The 21,166-nt window shown below is 38.0% G+C and overlaps 7 non-coding genes across 7 annotated transcripts; all 7 read right to left on the bottom strand.

Moving 5' to 3' along the window:
* Positions 1-1,946: 1,946 nt before the first annotated feature.
* Positions 1,947-2,018, bottom strand: TRNAT-CGU (transfer RNA threonine (anticodon CGU)). The gene has a single exon. It is a non-coding gene; the product is annotated as a tRNA-Thr (tRNA).
* A 1,752-nt stretch (positions 2,019-3,770) lies between these two features.
* On the bottom strand, positions 3,771-3,842 carry TRNAT-CGU (transfer RNA threonine (anticodon CGU)). Its single transcript has one exon. It is a non-coding gene; the product is annotated as a tRNA-Thr (tRNA).
* Positions 3,843-6,102: 2,260 nt separating this feature from the next.
* TRNAT-CGU (transfer RNA threonine (anticodon CGU)) lies at positions 6,103-6,174 on the bottom strand. The gene has a single exon. It is a non-coding gene; the product is annotated as a tRNA-Thr (tRNA).
* Positions 6,175-7,917: 1,743 nt separating this feature from the next.
* Positions 7,918-7,989, bottom strand: TRNAT-CGU (transfer RNA threonine (anticodon CGU)). Its single transcript has one exon. It is a non-coding gene; the product is annotated as a tRNA-Thr (tRNA).
* Positions 7,990-11,945: 3,956 nt separating this feature from the next.
* Positions 11,946-12,017, bottom strand: TRNAT-CGU (transfer RNA threonine (anticodon CGU)). The gene has a single exon. It is a non-coding gene; the product is annotated as a tRNA-Thr (tRNA).
* Positions 12,018-14,577: 2,560 nt separating this feature from the next.
* Positions 14,578-14,649, bottom strand: TRNAT-CGU (transfer RNA threonine (anticodon CGU)). Its single transcript has one exon. It is a non-coding gene; the product is annotated as a tRNA-Thr (tRNA).
* A 3,238-nt stretch (positions 14,650-17,887) lies between these two features.
* On the bottom strand, positions 17,888-17,959 carry TRNAT-CGU (transfer RNA threonine (anticodon CGU)). The gene has a single exon. It is a non-coding gene; the product is annotated as a tRNA-Thr (tRNA).
* Positions 17,960-21,166: the final 3,207 nt, after the last annotated feature.

The following is a 21,166-nucleotide window of genomic DNA, read 5'->3' on the forward strand; positions in this document are numbered from 1 at the left end:
GGTGCGTGTACAAGTAATGATTCGATATTAGTATAAAACTCTTTGAATTATATGTATATAAATCATCTAATCTACATGATTCGGATAACTAGAAATGTTTCTATCATTAGCAAGCAGACTAGACACTTCCGCTCAAAAGTTGTCGATTCAGTTTCCAGCTTCTTTGGAAGCACTGTTATTTCCAAATAAGTCTAGTGCGACCATGCAGTAATCTAATCTGTGATCTTTACATTAGTGTCGTAAAAGCGAGCTCAACCAAGACTCGTTATAAAATATTGACATGCGATTACTCTTAGCAAAGAAGTTTTCTAAACGTTACTGTCTACAAACATGTAACCGGTCACCGATAGCATAGTGATTGTTGCTGTCACATGCACAGAACTCTAAAATAAGAGATCAGTATGGCACCATGCAAAATACACGCCAGACAATAATGTCGAGAACGCCTCTGCCTCGCTTGCCTTTAAAACAGGCTATCCCTAATGGTTTAAGCCACAACTATCTTTACTAATCCACAATTCCGCTAATTCCCCACAGTACCTCGCCTCAATACCATTCGCTGAAACCTCCGACTTCACCCACCACTCTTCATCGCGGCCTACTCCGCCATCCATTCTGCCACAGAGGGCGCACGTCGCAAAATCACATATGCAAATAAAAATAAATAATAAGAATTCATGACAGTTGCATTGAACTCATGATACGGATTAAAATTCTACCCGAGATTGGTACACCCCGCTCAGGTGTACCAAGGCTTAATAGCTCATTTAAATTGCCGTTATTGTGGGAAGGTGGGTCACACAAACCTCTCTGCGTCCGTGGCAAAATGCCACCAGCAAAGTCGTTTGCGATTCGCACCTGCTACATTAAATATCGAGAGCTGTCGCACGCTACATAACTATTAACAAACAAATAAAATATTTAACGTTATTATCACTAGCCTGTCTGCTATTGGAAACTTTGACAGCATTTATCGCGATATTCGTTTTATACCACGCATTATCGTATGTATACTACTTCTGTCCTTACTGAACAGTTGTTACGCAATAATGATGGGCAGCTCACTGCCCTTTATTTTATAACTAAATTCAACTGTCAATCAAACAATCTATACATGTTAAAATTATGCTTTTGAACTCTAAAGTGTGTTATAACACTATTCACTGAGATGCATCAACCTGAATAACCAAATTTATATATGTTACACACGTAGGGCTAATCTTGTTACAATGTTCAGGGGAGTCTCAGCAACCATCCCAAAGTACCGTTTTCTTCGAGTTTTTGGCCTTTGTTTTTACCGCGATGGTTGCCAGGTGGTGAAAATGCCCGGATGTCCGCCACGAGGATATATATCACAAGTACTTCATTACAATCCCTGGACATGATTTCAATAGCGCCCCCAGAGGTAGAATCCCCAGAGTTAGGTACTGACATGACCCGACCCGTCGCTGAGTTATTGGGGAAGATTATGCATTTCGACTGGGAATCGGAATAACGAAGGTTATATTTGATTTAACCAAAGACATTAGAAAGAGATTGTCTTTGTTTTAACATTATCCGATATCTGCCAATATCCGTTATTACCGCGTACACATATGAGATCAAGTCATATTACATGTCAACACAGGGAACTCTAATTGTACATGACACAAAACAGTGATTTGATATACATATATTCATGGTCACGTGGTACATGTTGTATTCATGACAAGAAATGATACAAACAGCTGATTGCATAATGAATTACATTAATCACTTATACGTCGGTATGATTTACTCATTAGATTCGATATATTTCAGAGCAGACACTTATTCTATCCAACCTGCGTTGTCACTGTCACATACATTTGACTTCTCACCAAGCAGACCTTCTTCTAATCTACTGACCACTTTACTAATGAGTAATGAGATTTGCGGACTAACTTCAGTAAAATGGATCGTTTTCTAGCCTCAGATGGGGTTCGAACCCATGATCTTCGGTTTACGAGACCGACGCCTTACCACTTGACCACTGAGACGATATACATATTACATAAAACATACGACCAGTATCGGTAATTCATCGCCATTCTCAAATTTACGTTACGCGCAGCCACCTACTTCTGAAGAAGAAAAATATATTATAACAAATATAGCACCGTCAACGACCTAGCATCAGTGTTTTGTTTATTTCAATTTCCCACAGTGGCGTACGCCCGCAACGTCCACGCGTTGCGTCATAAATACAAGTAACACACTCACACAGAACAGTGTATCTGGAGGTCTCTTATCTTCAACAATGCAACAGCGTCTCGTGACAATTGTGTCATGGCAACCGTGGCACGTTAGCAACATTTAACTGTGACTCCAAGGTTTCTCGCACCAGTGCTGCCGAGCTAACACATCACAACCACTATATGCATTATAGATTAGTAGGTATAGAACTATATAAAAGGAAACTAATCGAATATGGTATATTTGTTTTTAAATTAAATTTACTCAAATAATTGCATTTCATGACAAGGCGCTTTTACCATGTCGTGAGTTTGAGTCTCTCTCGCCTTTTCGTATTATAATGAACCTCCAATTAGTGTAACCTTAATAGCTCATTGAATTGCCGTTATGTTGGGAAGGTGGGTCACACAAACCTCTCTGCGTCCGTGGCAAAATGCCATCAGCAAAGTCGTTTACGATTCGCACCTGCTACATTCAATATCGAGAGCTGTCGCACGCTACATAACTATTAACAAACAAATAAAATATTTAACGTTATTATCACTAGCCTGTCTGCTATTGGAAACTGTGACGACATCATATCGCCATTTTCGTGTTACTATACCACGCGTTATCGTATGTATACCAGTCTGTCCTTACTGATCGGTTGTTACGCAATAATGATGGGCAGCTCACTGCACTTTATTTTATAACAAAATTCAATTGTCAATCAAACAATCTATACATGTTAAAATTATACTTTTCAACTCTAAAGTGTGTTATAACACTATTCACTGAGATGCATCAACCTGAATAACCAAATTTATATATGTTACACACGTAGGGCTGATCTTGTTACACTGTTCAGGGGAGTCTCAGCAACCATCCCAAAGTACCGTTTTCTTCGAGTTTTTGGCCTTTGTTTTTACCGCGATGGTTGCCAGGTGGTGAAAATGCCCGGATGTCCGCCACGAGGATATATATCACAAGTACTTCATTACAATCCCTGGACATGATTTCAATAGCGCCCCCAGAGGTAGAATCCCCAGAGTTTGGTGGTGACATGACCCGACCCGTCGCTGAGTTATTGGGGAAGATTGTGCATTTCGACTGGGAATCGGAATAACGAAGGTTACATTTGATTTAACCAAAGACATTAGAAAGAGATTGTCTTTGTTTTAACATTATCCGATATCTGCCAATATCCGTTATTACCGCGTACACATATGAGATCAAGTCATATTACGTGTCAACACAGGGAACTCTGATTGTACATGACACAATACAGTGATTTGATATACATATATTCATGATCACGTGGTACATGTTGTATTCATGACAAGAAATGATACAAACAGCTGATTGCATAATGAATTACATTAATCACTTATATGTCGGTATGATTTACTTATTAGATTCGATATATTTCAGAGTAGACACTTATTCTATCCAACCTACGTTGTCACTGTCACATACATTTGACTTCTAACCAAGCAGACCTTTTTCTAATCTACTGACAACTTCACTAATAAGTAATGAGATTTGCGGACTAACTTCAGTAAAATGGATCGTTTTCTAGCCTCAGATGGGGTTCGAACCCATGATCTTCGGTTTACGAGACCGACGCCTTACTACTTGGCCACTGAGGCGATATACATATTACGTAAAACATACGACCAGTATCGGTAATTCATCGTCATTCTCAAATTTACGTTACGCGCAGCCACCTACATCTGAAGAAGAACAATATATTATAACAAATATAGCACCGTCAACGACCTAGCATCAGTGTTTTGTTTATTTCAATTTCCCACAGTGGCGTACGCCCGCAACGTCCACGCGTTGCGTCATAAATACAAGTAACACACTCACACAGAACAGTGTATCTGGAGTCTCTTATCTTCAACAATGCAACAGTGTCTCGTGACAATTGTGTCATGGCAACCGTGGCACGTTAGCAACATTTAACTGTGACTCCGAGGTTTCTCGCACCAGTGCTGCTGAGCTAACACATCACAACCACTATACGCATTATAAATTAGTAGGTATAGAACTATATAAAAAAAACTAATCGAATATGGTATATTTGTTTTTAAATTAAATTTACTCAAATAATTGCATTTCATGACAAGGCGCTTTTACCATGTCGTGAGTTTGAATCTCTCTCGCCTTTTCGTATTATAATGAACCTCCAATTAGTGTAACCTTAATAGCTCATTGAATTGCCGTTATGGTGGGAAGGTGGTCACAGAAACCTCTCTGCGTCCGTGGCAAAATGCCATCAGCAAAGTCGTTTACGATTCGCACCTGCTACATTCAATATCGAGAGCTGTCGCACGCTACATAACTATTAACAAACAAATAAAATATTTAACGTTATTATCACTAGCCTGTCTGCTATTGGAAACTTTGACAGCATTTATCGCGATATTCGTTTTATACCACGCATTATCGTATGTATACTACTTCTGTCCTTACTGAACAGTTGTTACGCAATAATGATGGGCAGCTCACTGCCCTTTATTTTATAACTTAATTCAACTGTCAATCAAACAATCTATACATGTTAAAATTATGCTTTTGAACTCTAAAGTGTGTTATAACACTATTCACTGAGATGCATCATAATGTATACACATGTCATTGTGATTCGGCAAAGATAAACTATGTTATGATGTATCGAATGTTGAAAATATATACAATTTCTGTACTTCAAAAAATTTAATTTTAGACAAGTTAGACAAACGAAGCTTAAAATCCAAGTAGTGTTGTCAATCCTCGGGGGCGGAGCTACGTCACAAGATGTTCCACGTTGCTAAGACGCGCACCCTTGTACATGTATTTCTATGGGCTCTGTGCGTGCTGCTGTGGAACGCCGGTCGAGCCGGTGAAAATTCGAGAAAACAACACAAACTCAACTTTGAAGTAATCCTGAATAACCAAATTTATATATGTTACACAAGCAGGGCTAATATTGTTACACTGTTCAGGGGAGTCTCAGCAACCATCCCAAAGTACCGTTTTCTTCGAGTTTTTGGCTTTTGTTTTCACCGCGATGGTTGCCAGGTGGTGAAAATGCCCGGATGTCCGCCCCGAGGATATATATCACATGTACTTCATTACAATCCCTGGACAAGGTTGCAATAGCGCCCCCAGAGGTAGAATCCCCAGAGTTTGGTGCTGACATGACCCGACCCGTCGCTGAGTTATTGGGGAAGATTATGCATTTCGACTGGGAATCGGAATAACGAAGGTTATATTTGATTTAACCAAAGACATTAGAAAGAAATTGTCTTTGTTTTAACATTATCCGATATCTGCCAATATCCGTTATTACCGCGTACACATATGAGATCAAGTCATATTACGTGTCAACACAGGGAACTCTGATTGTACATGACACAATACAGTGATTTGATATACATATATTCATGATCACGTGGTACATGTTGTATTCATGACAAGAAATGATACAAACAGCTGATTGCATATTGAATTACATTAATCACTTATACGTCGGTATGATTTACTTATTAGATTCGATATATTTCAGAGCAGACACTTATTCTATCCAACCTGCGTTGTCACTGTCACATACATTTGACTTCTCACCAAGCAGACCTTTTTCTAATCTACTGACAACTTAAATACTGTAAAATGACTAATTTTCACTGGGTTTAAATTTCACTGATTTACCATTACAGGCATATTCAGTGGGTTTTAAATTCACTGTTTTATCATTTAGATAATGTGTTCTATGCTAAATTTTACATATTTACTGTGTTTTAATTTAGCGCATTTTTCCAGTCAGCGAAATAAGCTAAATTAAAACCCAGTGAATAATTACCCCCTTTACAGTAATAAGTAATGCGATTTGCGGACTAACTTCAGTAAAATGGATCGTTTTCTAGCCTCAGATGGGGTTCGAACCCATGATCTTCGGTTTACGAGACCGACGCCTTACCACTTGGCCACTGAGGCGATATACATATTGCGTAAAAGATACGACCAGTATCGGTAATTCATCGTCATTCTCAAATTTACGTTACGCGCAGCCACCTACTTGTGAAGAAGACAAATATATTATAACAAATATAGCACCGTCAACGACCTAGCATCAGTGTTTTGTTTATTTCAATTTCCCACAGTGGCGTACGCCCGCAACGTCCACGCGTTGCGTCATAAATACAAGTAACACACTCACACAGAACAGTGTATCTGGAGTCTCTTATCTTCAACAATGCAACAGTGTCTCGTGACAATTGTGTCATGGCAACCGTGGCACGTTAGCAACATTTAACTGTGACTCCAAGGTTTCTCGCACCAGTGCTGCCGAGCTAACACATCACAACCACTATATGCATTATAGATTAGTAGGTATAGAACTATATAAAAGGAAACTAATCGAATATGGTATATTTGTTTTTAAATTAAATTTACTCAAATAATTGCATTTCATGACAAGGCGCTTTTACCATGTCGTGAGTTTGAATCTCTCTCGCCTTTTCGTATTATAATGAACCTCCAATTAGTGTAACCTTAATAGCTCATTGAATTGCCGTTATGGTGGGAAGGTGGTCACACAAACCTCTCTGCGTCCGTGGAAAAATGCCATCAGCAAAGTCGTTTACGATTCGCACCTGCTACATTCAATATCGAGAGCTGTCGCACGCTACATAACTATTAACAAACAAATAAAATATTTAACGTTATTATCACTAGCCTGTCTGCTATTGGAAACTTTGACAGCATTTATCGCGATATTCGTTTTATACCACGCATTATCGTATGTATACTACTTCTGTCCTTACTGAACAGTTGTTACGCAATAATGATGGGCAGCTCACTGCCCTTTATTTTATAACTAAATTCAACTGTCAATCAAACAATCTATACATGTTAAAATTATGCTTTTGAACTCTAAAGTGTGTTATAACACTATTCACTGAGATGCATCAACCTGAATAACCAAATTTATATATGTTACACACGTAGGGCTAATCTTGTTACACTGTTCAGGGGAGTCTCAGCAACCATCCCAAAGTACCGTTTTCTTCGAGTTTTTGGCCTTTGTTTTTACCGCGATGGTTGCCAGGTGGTGAAAATGCCCGGATGTCCGCCACGAGGATATATATCACATATACATGTACATGTACAATCCCTGGACATGATTTCAATAGCGCCCCCAGAGGTAGAATCCCCAGAGTTTGGTGCTGACATGACCCGACCCGTCGCTGCGTTATTGGGGAAGATTATGCATTTCGACTGGGAATCGGAAGGTTATATTTGATTTAACCAAGACATTAGAAAGAGATTGTCTTTGTTTTAACATTATCCGATATCTGCCAATATCCGTTATTACCGCGTACACATATGAGATCAAGTCATATTACGTGTCAACACAGGGAACTCTGATTGTACATGACACAATGCAGTGATTTGATATACATATATTCATTGTCACGTGGTACATGTTGTATTCATGACAAGAAATGATACAAACAGCTGATTGCATAATGAATTACATTAATCACTTATATGTCGGTATGATTTACTTATTAGATTCGATATATTTCGGAGCAGACACTTATTCTATCCAACCTACGTTGTCACTGTCACATACCTTTCACTTCTCACCAAGCAGACCTTTTTCTAATCCACTGACAACTAAAATAATAAGTAATGAGATTTGCGGACTAACTTCAGTAAAATGGATCATTTTCTAGCCTCAGATGGGGTTCGAACCCATGATCTTCGGTTTACGAGACCGACGCCTTACGACTTGGCCACTGAGGCGATATACATGTTACGTAAAACATACGACCAGTATCGGTAATTCATCGTCATTCTCAAATTTACGTTACGCGCAGCCACCTACTTCTGAAGAAGAAGAATATAACAAATTTTGCACCGTCAACGACCTAGCATCAGTGTTTTGTTTATTTCAATTTCCCACAGTGGCGTACGCCCGCAACGTCCACGCGTTGCGTCATAAATACAAGTAACACACTCACACAGAACAGTGTATCTGAGGTCTCTCATCTTCAACAATGCAACAGCGTCTCGTGAAAATTGTGTCATGGCAACCGTGGCACGTTAGCAACATTTAACTGTGACTCCAAGGGTTCTCGCACCAGTGCTGCCGAGCTAACACATCACAACCACTATATGCATTATAGATTAGTAGGTATAGAACTATATAAAAAAAACTGGTGATGGTTGTAGAGCCATAACTGCCTCAGCTCAAAGATTGTTATGTAATACAAGGGAATGTGAAGGGAAATGTATTGTAGTGTTACCTCTGTATAATTTACAATATATCCGCATTAACCTTCACTATTAAGGACAATATGGGAGTAGAAGCAAGGCTACGCAAATTTGCGAAAAAGTAGTTAGTTAGAATTACCAGACATTGTGGAATATAAAGAAGTGGCATATTAACCCAACAAACATACTCGCACATATCCATACATGTCTTATTGTGTGGGGGAAAGCTGTCATGTACACATTCATAATAACTGGAAATGGTTTCACAACAGAAAACAAGTGTTATTGCTGTAAATAATTATGAACAATAAAAACTGAAATTTAGAAAAACTATGAACAAAAAATAATCAAAGTCTGTGATTTTCTGCACAGTTTCCAGGAAATGTATTAACCGAACCATAACATTTATAAAAAGCACAGTGCTGAGATTCACTTCGAGTATATCAGAATTACAATTGCATACGAGTCGTCAAAACGTACAGTTTGGTGACATAATTCAAATTTTGTATAGTTCAATATGCATACAACCACCCATGTACTGGTACATTTTGACAATAAACCCCTCTTTCACATTGTGCAAATACAAACAAGACATTACACCTTTCTGACAGTAACATGTAAGCGTTGTATTAACCCGAATGAAAAGTCTTGAGTCACGGCGAATACTTCTATCGAGTCGCCCATTTAAAAACCGCTTCAACTAGCCAAGGCCAATCAATAATGTGCGGGGTCATTAATTAAATAATATTAATTTTATTAACACCTACACATTCCCCGGAGGGGTTGGCAATGGCTATAAATGTTTAAGAAAGAATAAAAGGTTAAAAAAAATAAATAAATAATATAAAATAAAAACATACAAAAAACTAAGCTAATACATTACTGTAACAGAGAAAGAAAATATTAAGACTAAATTATTATACAATAAAAAGATAGAAAAAATGCAAAACTTAACTGTGAACGAAAATTGTCACTGGGGTTGCTGTCTTATTTCAAAACACTTCTTTAGGCACCTTGCTACAGGGAGTGTTAGACCACTGTTGTTTAGCAAGGCTATGAACTGTGTCTTTGGTGACAAATTTTAGTTTTTGCCATTTCAAATAAAACATTTCTATCGGGGGTACAACTTTTGCATGACATCATTAGGTGATATTCATCTTCTACTTGATTCTGATCACAAACGTTACATAATCTATTAGCAAGGGGTATTCCGTTGTGTCTGTCAGTCACACTATTTTTCAGGGTAACAAGGTAGGTTTCAAAAGCAAAATTGTTTTTTTAATTCTCTGTATGTTCTTAATTTATTTATATTTCATTTTGGTTTGATTAATTGTCGTTTTGTAATTCACTTTTCCAAGTTGATATAAATGATGTTTGTATATTTTTATTAATTTGTCCTAATTGCCTTGTTGTTAGAAATTCATTGTTGTCAACCAGGTTATACTGGTTGATGTTAATCAAAAGGGAGTCGACCATTTACTATTAATTTCTTAATATTTATAATTTACTATTAAACTCAAAAACATCGTAATGTTATTACTTCTACACCAGGCAACACCAATTAAAACCAACATCGATTTAGAATTACTGTGGTCAATGACATTGACATTTTTTGCTTTTCCATAAAGCAGAAGTTTCCCTTTTTTAATAATCAAAACTACCCTTGATACCCTGGAGAAGTATATCCATTGTTTCACAACAACGACTGTCCCAAGAGATTTTCGTCTTCTCAATTTCTCAAGATAAGCGTCCCAGGGTTGTTTTGTTTACTAGAAGGAAATGTCCTTTGACAGCATTACTTGAATTAATTTCCATTGCACAAAAAGCAGCAAATACTCTTACTGAAGCACAGAATTGGCATGATTTTCCCCGGCCGTTCACGCAAACTGCAAATCAAGACTTTTACCGCATCCATAGTTGTTGACAGCCGATGGATGATGATGGATGTATTGTGACGTATTTTGACCCCCGGATTCTGACCTTGCATTCTTGCCACATTTACTTTCATACCCGTTCAATTTCCTTTCCTTATTTCATCCAGATTCCATGATATTTAATATTTAAAACCAACCTTTATTTCACAGTCACTTTAGTTTTCACTTTTCTAAAATTATCTTATCCCATAGTACTTCCGCAGACACAGAGGCGATTGCCAACATATCTACAAATAACCTCGCTCTCAGGAGCTGAGGAATAAAAAAACTAATCGAATATGGTATATTTGTTTTTAAATTAAATTTACTCAAATAATTGCATTTCATGACAAGGCGCTTTTACCATGTCGTGAGTTTGAATCTCTCGCGCCTTTTCGTATTATAATGAACCTCCAATTAGTGTAACCTTAATAGCTCATTGAATTGCCGTTATGGTGGGAAGGTGGTCACACAAACCTCTCTGCGTCCGTGGCAAAATGCCATCAGCAAAGTCGTTTACGATTCGCACCTGCTACATTCAATATCGAGAGCTGTCGCACGCTACATAACTATTAACAAACAAATAAAATATTTAACGTTATTATCACTAGCCTGTCTGCTATTGGAAACTGTGACATCATATCGCCATATTCGTGTTATACCACGCGTTATCGTATACCAGTCTGTCCTTACTGATCGGTTGTTACGCAATAATGATGGGCAGCTCACTGCACTTTATTTTATAACAAAATTCAATTGTCAATCAAACAATCTATACATGTTAAAATTATACTTTTCAACTCTAAAGTGTGTTATAACACTATTCACTGAGATGCATCATAAGGTATGCACATGTCATTGTGATTTGGAAAAGATAAACTAATTTTGATGTATCGAATGTTGAAAATATATACAATTTCTGTACTTCAAAAAAAAAAAAACACTTTAGAAACGTGAGACAAATTGGAAAAAAACGAAGCTTAAAATCCAAAGTAGTGTTGTCTGGATATATCACATGTACTTCATTACAATCCCTGGACATGGTTGCAATAGCGCCCCCAGGGGTGGAATCCCCAGAGTTTGGTGCTGACATGACCCGACCCGTCGCTGAGTTATTGGAAAAGATTATGCATTTCGACTGGGAATCGGAATAACGAAGGTTACATTTGATTTAACATTATCCGATATCTGCCAATATCCGTTATTACCGCGTACACATATGAGATCAAGTCATATTACGTGTCAACACAGGGAACTCTGATTGTACATGACACAATACAGTGATTTGATATACATATATTCATGGTCACGTGGTACATGTTGTATTCATGACAAGAAATGATACAAACAGCTGATTGCATAATGAATTACATTAATCACTTATACGTCGGTATGATTTACTTATTAGATTCGATATATTTCAGAGCAGCCACTTATTCTATCCAACCTACGTTGTCACTGTCACATACATTTGACTTCTCACCAAGCAGACCTTCTTTTCTAATCTACTGACCACTTTACTAATAAGTAATGAGATTTGCGGACTAACTTCAGTAAAATGGATCGTTTTCTAGCCTCAGATGGGGTTCGAACCCATGTTCTTCGGTTTACGAGACCGACGCCTTACCACTTGGCCACTAAGGCGATGTGCATATTACTACATAAAACATACGAGTGGTATTGGTAAAAAAAAACCATAAAACATACGAGTGGTATTGGTAATTCATCGTTATTCTCAAATTTCGTTACGCGCAGTCACCTATTTCTGAAGAAGAAAAGTATATTATAACAAATTATGAAATATTAGTGATATTACCTATCCATCGATAATCTTATCACCAATATAATATCATATTTGTAATAATTGGTCACATCACGATTGAGCGAACGCAGATGTTTCAATTGTTGTCGATAGGTGGCGCTTTTGTAACGCGAGCTTTTGTAGCAGCATCCATCGTCCGCCTGCACGGTGTTGCTCCGTTCGAACATTCCTCCCTTCCACAACACCGTGCGGTAATTCTATTCACAACCGTGTATGTCACGTGGTTGCGCGATAGAAAGTTTGCCGACCAATAGAAGGCTTTGTTACAATGACTACCAAAAAGCGCTTGGGGCTTTGCATTTCTGATGTTCTCATCTTCGGCTTCGTTTCTGTCAATATATGTTGCAGTGGCACCATGAGCTTTGAGGTATAACACCTACTCTTCTATAATACTCAACAGTGGCTCAACACTATTACCACGCTCGATGGTCGCAAGGCTGGTAAAGCATAATAACATAATGATTTACCATTTCCAGTGCGACTAAAAACGACCACATCAGACTCAGAACTAAGTACCCTGAACGGCTTTTGTCCGAATATTGTATTGCCTCGACATCCACTGCAAGTCAACACAGCTTCCACTGTGCGAGCATTTTCACCGCCTGGCAACCATCATGGTGAAAACAAAGGCCAAAAACTCTCAGAAAACGGTACTTTGGGATGGTTTCTGACACCCCCTGAACCGTGTAACAAGATTACCCTGCATATGCAACATATTTAAATTTGGTTGTTTTGGATTTCTTTAAAGTTAAGTTTGTGCTGTTTTTTCGATTTTAGCTATTTTCAACGGCTTTTCGACCGGCGTTCCACAGCAGCTCGCGCAGAGCCCATAGAAATACATGGTAGAGTGGTGCTCGTCTTTAAAGCGTCCTGTGACTTAGCTCCGCCCCGACAATGTTGATAGCTTGGCCAAGCGCGTTGATGAAAGAAGCAATATGATTGGCTGTTGGTAAACTGATTCCAAACTGTGAGGGCATTGTCACATACACATATTCCTAATGAAATACTTCAAGGTGATAGTGGAGTGCTTCGCCGGAACATTCACCGTGAAAATTCAAGATGAGCAGCATCATACAAGTACATTTTCCCTGTAAGGCCAGACTTTTTTTATTCCTTGTTTCTCGAGTTTTTATAAAGCATTTTTTTTAGGAGGGCGGAAAAAAATAAAATTAATTCTTTTTTCCCCCATTAGATTTGTGTGATTCTCAAAGAATTGTAAGTGAGATCATTGATCGGAGAGAAGAAATGAAATAAAATGTTATTCTATGTATAACCTTGTTTCTCATCTGCGCGAGACTTCGGTACTTTGATCATGATTCTCCCACGAAAATGCAACTTGGATTTGTTATGCGGCGGGCGGTAAAAAAATGAAGATAAAAATAATATTTTTTTTAGCATTTTTTGCGGGCGCGAGAAATTACGCTGAAATAAAATTTTATTTTTATTTCATTTTCGGCTCCTGTTCATTCGGCGGGTTCGCGAAACAAGGGATAATAAAAGTCTAGCCTAAGTGTCGTCTAAATAGTCATACAAATGGCATCTACTGGAAACGCAACAAGTTTGATTACACTGATCTAGCGAGATACCGAGTTATTAAATTTAAATTTAAAGTTTAATGAATTATAAATAATTTTACTAATTCAGAGATTCAAATATCTTTCATTTATTATATGTCTCGAGGAGGGGGGGGTGTTTTGAATTACGTAGATAATTATGATTCTGGTCATAAAAAAAATAATCGTGTTGCACATACCACCGAACAATCTAATAATTGCACTCACAAAAAACGGCAAATGTCAAAATAAGTCGTCTACTTTTGTGATATCACTGGAAAAATCATCCTTGTACAAGGTGGCAAATTACAGATTTCTTTTCAGTCGTGCCTCGTTTCGTCTTTCTCTCAGCTCCTTCAGACTTTTCTTTTCTCTATATCTTCATATTTTAATTTAATGCATACAATAAATAAGAAAGTGGGCATGCGTAGTAAATATAAAACATGACGCATGCGTAGTAATGTATATATATTCGGGAATGAAATGGTGGCAGACTGATGCTCTGTATTGACGAGCTGAAAGGGACGAGCGAGAATACTGGCTAGCGTCAACTTGAAATGTACTTTCTAAAGCTTGCTTTACACCCCTGCAGAAATCGTGCTTTTGAACCATAGCCGCTAACGCAGCTGTTCACATTTTAGTTGATTAAATCACTGTGCCTCTATCCGTACACCTCTCGTTTACGCAATTTATATTTATTTTTCAAGAATTTGTCAGCGGAATCGTAGTCCAACTCTCCCGATCAGACTTTCTTTTTCTAATCTACTGACTACTTCACTAATAAGTAATGCGATTTGCGGACTAACTTCAGTAAAATGGATCGTTTTCAAGCCTCAGATGGGGTTCGAACCCATGATCTTCGGTTTACGAGACCGACGCCTTACCACTTGGCCACTGAGGCGATATACATATTACGTAAAACATACGACCAGTATCGGTAATTCATCGTCATTCTCAAATTTACGTTACGCGCAGCCACCTACTTCTGAAGAAGAAAAATATATTATAACAAATATAGCACCGTCAACGCCCTAGCATCAGTGTTTTGTTTATTTCAATTTCCCACAGTGGCGTACGCCCGCAACGTCCACGCGTTGCGTCATAAATACAATACAATATATTTCAGAGCAGACACTTATTCTATCCAACCTACGTTGTCACTGTCACATACATTTGACTTCTCACCAAGCAGACCTTTTTCTAATCTACTGACAACTTAAATAATAATTAATGAGATTTGCGGACTAACTTCAGTAAAATGGATCGTTTTCTAGCCTCAGATGGGGTTCGAACCCATGATATACATATTACGTAATACATACGACTAGTATTGGTGATTTATCGTCATTCTCAAATTTACGTTACGCGCAGTCACCTATTTCTGACGAAGAAAAATATATTATAAGAAATTATGAAATATTAGTGATATTACCTGTCCATCGATAATATTATATTTTTAATAATGGATCTACATCACGATTGAGCGAACGCAGACAATTCAATTGTTGTCGATAGGTGGCGCTTTTGTTACGCGAGCTGTTGTAACAGCATTACACATGTATATTTCCCCTGTGAGTGTTGTCTAGATCGTCGTTTTTACATACAAATGGCGTCCACTAGAAACGCAACTAGTTTGATTACACTGATCTAGCGAGCTACTGACTTTATAAATTTAAATTATTAATATACGGTATGTTTAATGAATTATAATTAATTTTACTTGAGTTAATGTACGTTGGTCGATAGAAATCATTCTTATGACTTGCCCCCTCTATCGGCGACATATGCCAGTTTAACAAATGCACTTGTAACTCTTTACAATCTATTGTTATTGTAGCCCTTACAGTATTATTTTTCTAAACCATAATCTAAGATGTCAACGTGAATTACGTCACATGACCTCTAAGTAAAGTTATTTTATTGGTCTATGTGATTTCTATAAAAAAAATACAAGCAAAATTATGTAAAATCATTTTTTCTTGCACAAAGGTTATTTACTGATTCATACAGTAGCACTGCGTAGTTTTATTTATATAGCGGGCTTTAATTTGGAGTTGTATGGTCTTGCTAAAAACAAAACATACATGTGGCAAACTTATTTTTTAATAACTAACTTCAAATCACCGCACAAAACAATTGATAATATTACAAATTCACGATAATAACTTCAACAGCAAGGTAATAAAATGGCACTCTCCTAGAAAAAAAATCAGAAATCATTCGATTTTAAATCTGGTGAGCGTACTTAGGCAATTTTAGTCGCAACAAGATCCATTTTGCTTTTCTATTGGTTAATCTCTTAACTATGAGTTAATATAAATTTTTACTAGATGCTACCGTGTGTAACTCGTGCGCCCTATGATCAGTCAATCCATTGTCACTGTCACATACATTTGTCTTCTCACCAAGCAAACAAGATACATGTCTAAATGTAGCCCTGAATCCAGCGTATCCTCGGGCGGACATCCGGGCATTTTCACCGCCTGGCAACCCTCGCGGTGAAAACAAAAGCCAAAAACTCGCAGAAAACGGTACTTTGCGATGGTTGTTGAGACTCAACTGGACAGTGTAACAAGATTAGCCCTACGTGTGCAACATATAACAATTTGGTTGTTCAGAATTTACTTCAAAGTTGAGTTTGTGTTGTTTTCTCAAATTTTCACCGGCTCGACCGGCGTTCCACAGCAGCGCCGCGCATATAGCCCATAGAAATGCATGGTACAGTGGTGCGCGTCTTAGCAACGTGGAACGTCTGTGACGTAGCTCAGCCCCCGAGGATTACTCATGAGGATTGTTTTACATGTTCATTGTGTCAAGGGGCGCCCTCAACGGCGATTCATGGAGCTGTGTTCCCATATTTGGGTTACATACTAGTACAACTGCACGAAGTGTTCTTTGAACTTTATTCGCTAACAATGCTGTACACACTTTAGTTGATTAAATGCTTGAGCAGTGTGCTCTCTTAACTAATACTAGATGAGCACGTGCCCGTATATATATATATATATAGTAAACTCCGGCCCACCACCCTGCTGTTTAACGGCACGGCTCGACCGTCAGCTCGAGTTGTGAGGGATTTCGCTCCAGGTGTTGGGACTGCATGAACGCTAGCAGTGGGATATCTGTGGTACGATTATGTTGATGCGGTTTTGACACTAGCAGTAACATGGTGGTGTCTATAGTCAAGCATCCACCATCTCGACCTGTACACCACATTTGAAAGGTGACGAGTTCTCAATCTCTCGATCGCTTATATGAGGTTTCATGAATATTCATTATATATTTAGCATATGCCGATTTATTTCGCGTCCTGTTTAGATGTCAAATATAGTTCCGTAAAATCACATACTGAAAATTATGCGATATTTTCTAACATCGCCTATTAGTGATGAATGCAGTTAGAACGTGTACTTGAGTAAATACGTACTAAACTAATAATCAAGATTTCGGCATAATGGTAAATAGTGCAACAAAATGAGATGAGGAGGGGACAAGGTAGGAAGAAAATTCTGTTGATTTGTTGACGAATTCACATATTTTTTTTTCAAGCCTCCGCCGGGGTTCGAAACTATAATCTTCGGTTGACGAGACCGACACGTTCAACACTTGGCTACTGAGGCTATATAAAATTGAAAAAAACAAGAGAGAGTGACGCCATCACAATTTAGGAGTGCAGTTAAAACGTGTACTTCTTAAAATGTGTACGAACATAAATGCATCACAGTGTCAGCCACACATGACGTCATGGTAAATATGATGTAAATTTCGGTTTACAAGACCGAGGCCATACAACTGTGTCACGAAGTGATGTGAAAGTGAAAACAAAAAAGTTAAAAAGTGTATTTTTGAATGTGTACTAAAAACAGTACGTACTAATAAATTTAGAAGTTTTTATTAAAGTGCGCCCTCTCGATCGCTGTCAATACGAAATCCCGTCATTTTGTTTTAGCTTCACAACTACTGGTATATTCCATACCAACTCTTCTATAAACCAAAGACACTAGACACTAGTGTCTTTGTATAAACGTAGTTCACATGCCCTCTTTTGATCAGACCTCTTTTTTCTAATCTACTGACCACTTCAATAATAAGTAATGAGATTTGCGGACGAACATCAGTAAAACTTAAATTTTTTTGCTAGCCTCAGATGGGGTTCGAACCCATGATCTTCGGTTTACGAGACCGACGCCTTACCACTTGGCCACTGAGGCGATATACATATTACGTAAAACATACGACCAGTATCGGTAATTCATCGTCATTCTCAAATTTACGTTACGCGCAGCCACCTACTTCTGAAGAAGAAAAATATATTATAACAAATATAGCACCGTCAACGACCTAGCATCAGTGTTTTGTTTATTTCAATTTCCCACAGTGGCGTACGCCCGCAACGTCCACGCGTTGCGTCATAATTTTAGATTGTCATCTATCTTTCAAAAATAACAATGCATTATAACAAATTATGAATTTTTAGTGATATTAAATATCTATCGATAATTGTATCACCAATATAATAATATTATATTGGTGATAAGAGATCTACATCTCAATTGAGCGGACGCAAATGTTTTAATTGTTGTCAATAGGTGGCGCTTTTGTTACACAAAGATTATTTATTTACTTATACAGAAACGCTACATTGTTTTTTTCTATTACTGGTTTAATCGGGGGTTAATGGACTTGGTAAAAACAAAACACACATCGATATGACAAACTTATATTTTATAACTAATTTCAAATCACAGCAAATAAATATTGATAATATCACAAATTTTGCTTTCCTGTTATGCATGTGTGTAGCCGACTTGCCGACACTTAAATTTCTGAATTTCATTTCAGAATATGCGTCCGTGCTTTGAATCAAAGTTCGAATAAAAACGCTATGCATATAGTGAATACCGGAAGTTTGGAAAGCCCTGACAAAGAATCACGATTACTCACAATTGAAAGCAAAAACTCACTTTTGTTACTCTTCCGATCAAAACGATTCGGAAATCATCTGATTTCAAATCAGGTGTGGTTACTTAGGCAATTTTCGTCGCACCAAGATCCATTCTGTTCTGCTATTGGTCAATCTCTCAGCTATGATGAGTTATTATAGATTTTACAGCCAGGTAAGGAGTAATGTATATAACACCGCCAATGACCACTCATCAGTTTTAGGCTTTCTTCAAATTTCTAGAGTGATGTACGCCCGCAACGACCACATATTGCCTATAAATAGCACACTCGCGGTGAACAGTCTACCTGGAGTTCACCGTGTATCCATTACACGCTCTCTTATCTCCAACAATGTAACAGCGTCTTGTGATGATTGTGTCATGGCAACCGTGGCCCATTAGAAACATTTAACTGGGACTCGAAGGGTTCACGCACCAGTGCTGCCGAGCTAACACATCACAAACACTATATGCATTTATAGATATATTAGTAGATATAGTACAATTTAAAAACAAAAAAATAATAATCAAATATGGTATATCAGTTTTTAAATTAAATTTACTCAAATAATTTCATTTCATGACGAGGCGCTTTTTGTTTGTCTTATGTCGTATGTTTGCACCCTGACAGGTGTTGGTCTCTGCCGTTGTACATGAACTTGTCCCCGAGTTGAAAAGTATCTGGGTAGGTATTTCATGGCCTCATGTGCGTGCAGAATATATTTTGCATGTTGTTTTGTGACGTCAGAAATTTGAAATTCGCTTGTTCACCTTGTCGCTCTGAATGCGCTTTTACTATGCGCCTTTTCACTATACGCTGCAGCGTAACGCGGACGCGACTACCTACAGTGGCGTGACGCGTTTGGAACGTCTTCTTGAGTTTGAATCTTGCTTATCCTCGGGGGCGGAGCTACGTCACAAGACGTTCCACGTTGCTACGACGCGCACCACTGTACATGCATTTTTATGGCCTCTGTGTGCGCTGCTGTGGAACGCCGGTCGAGCCGGTGAAAATTCGAGAAAACAACACAAACTCAACTTTGAAGTAATTCCGAACAACCAAATTTATATATGTTACACACGTAGGGCTAATCTTGTTACACTGTTCAGAGGAGTCTCAACAATCATCCCAAAGTACCGTTTTCTGCGAGTTTTTTGCCTTTGTTTTCACCGCCGCGGGTTGCCAGGAGGTGAACATGCCCGGATGTCCGCCCCGAGGATTGCGAGTTTGTATGTTTCCAATGTGCCTGTAATTAAAATACACATTTGCTGTAAATTGCGCCCTCTATCGACGAAGTGTTTCTGTGATGTAAATGAACAGGAGATAAATGGTTTAATGTTTGGATCGATATTTGATCGTCCGTAAATAAAATTACAGTTTTGTATATCTATGTAAATTTGTCCAACAAAAAAGCTTTAATCACTCTTTATTTAATTATGTGTTCAACTTTGTTATGTGTTAAACTAAACAAGCATAATTACACTCCAAAATTTCCAGTATATATATCTTCCGGGAGAAGAAATATTGATGGTAAGTAAAAAAAAATTATGCTGCCCCTGTAATGTCCTAAGCTCACAACCGAAAAAAAAAAATACGACGGGCACAGAGCTGAATGACTCCTTTATTTAGCCTCGACCCTTTATTTAGCCTCGCTGTGGGTGCGCGTGTGAATGTACGCTCTCTAAGAGAGCGAACGTGTCAAATAGAAAATACAGCAATGACATTGAACAAGGCCCAAGCTGTTTCCACCAATCAGATAACAGCTCTATATTCTTCGTGTATATTCTTGGCACGAATGAAGTTTCATTTGTAACATTGACCGTAATGATCCCTAGAAGAACGCTAGTGATAGGGAAATGAACTGCAACATTGTAATACGGCAGGGGCCCGGGAATGCTTTTGAACACACAGGTGATCGTAATATTGCTAGGTTTTTAGGTAAACTGTCGGATGCTGTTCAAAATTCTACATGGTGTACAAGTGACTGGGTTCAATTGTAGGACCATTATTATTATTATTATTTATAAATGACCTACCTTTATTTTTTGAGAATAACTCTGTTATCGTCTGGACCCAGTATCAATGTAGTAGCAATGTAGTAGCAAAGGGTATGATGTTTTGAGGTTATTGCAATTACATGTCAATCAACACATCTAAATCAAAATGTGTGCTCGCTGGATCCCGTCAAAGGTTAAGTAATGTTGGTGAAGATTTTCTATTTAACTTTAATGGTGAAATAATTAAAACAGTCTGTTTCGAAAAGTCGCTCAGAGTAATCATAAATAAAACTTTATCATGGGACAATCATGTAGATATTCTTTGTAAAAATCTTAGCCAAAGAATTTATGTTCTTTTGAGAGTTCGCAGCTTGTTACCTATTTCCGTCATGGGAATTTGTATAGTATGGGGGTAATGCAAGTCGATCAAATTTATGCCGTATTTATAAGCTTCAATATAGGACAGTTGATTTCTTG

Source organism: Saccoglossus kowalevskii, chromosome 21 (assembly GCF_978046115.1).
Source record: "Saccoglossus kowalevskii chromosome 21, keSacKowa6.1, whole genome shotgun sequence".
NCBI lineage: Eukaryota > Metazoa > Hemichordata > Enteropneusta > Harrimaniidae > Saccoglossus > Saccoglossus kowalevskii.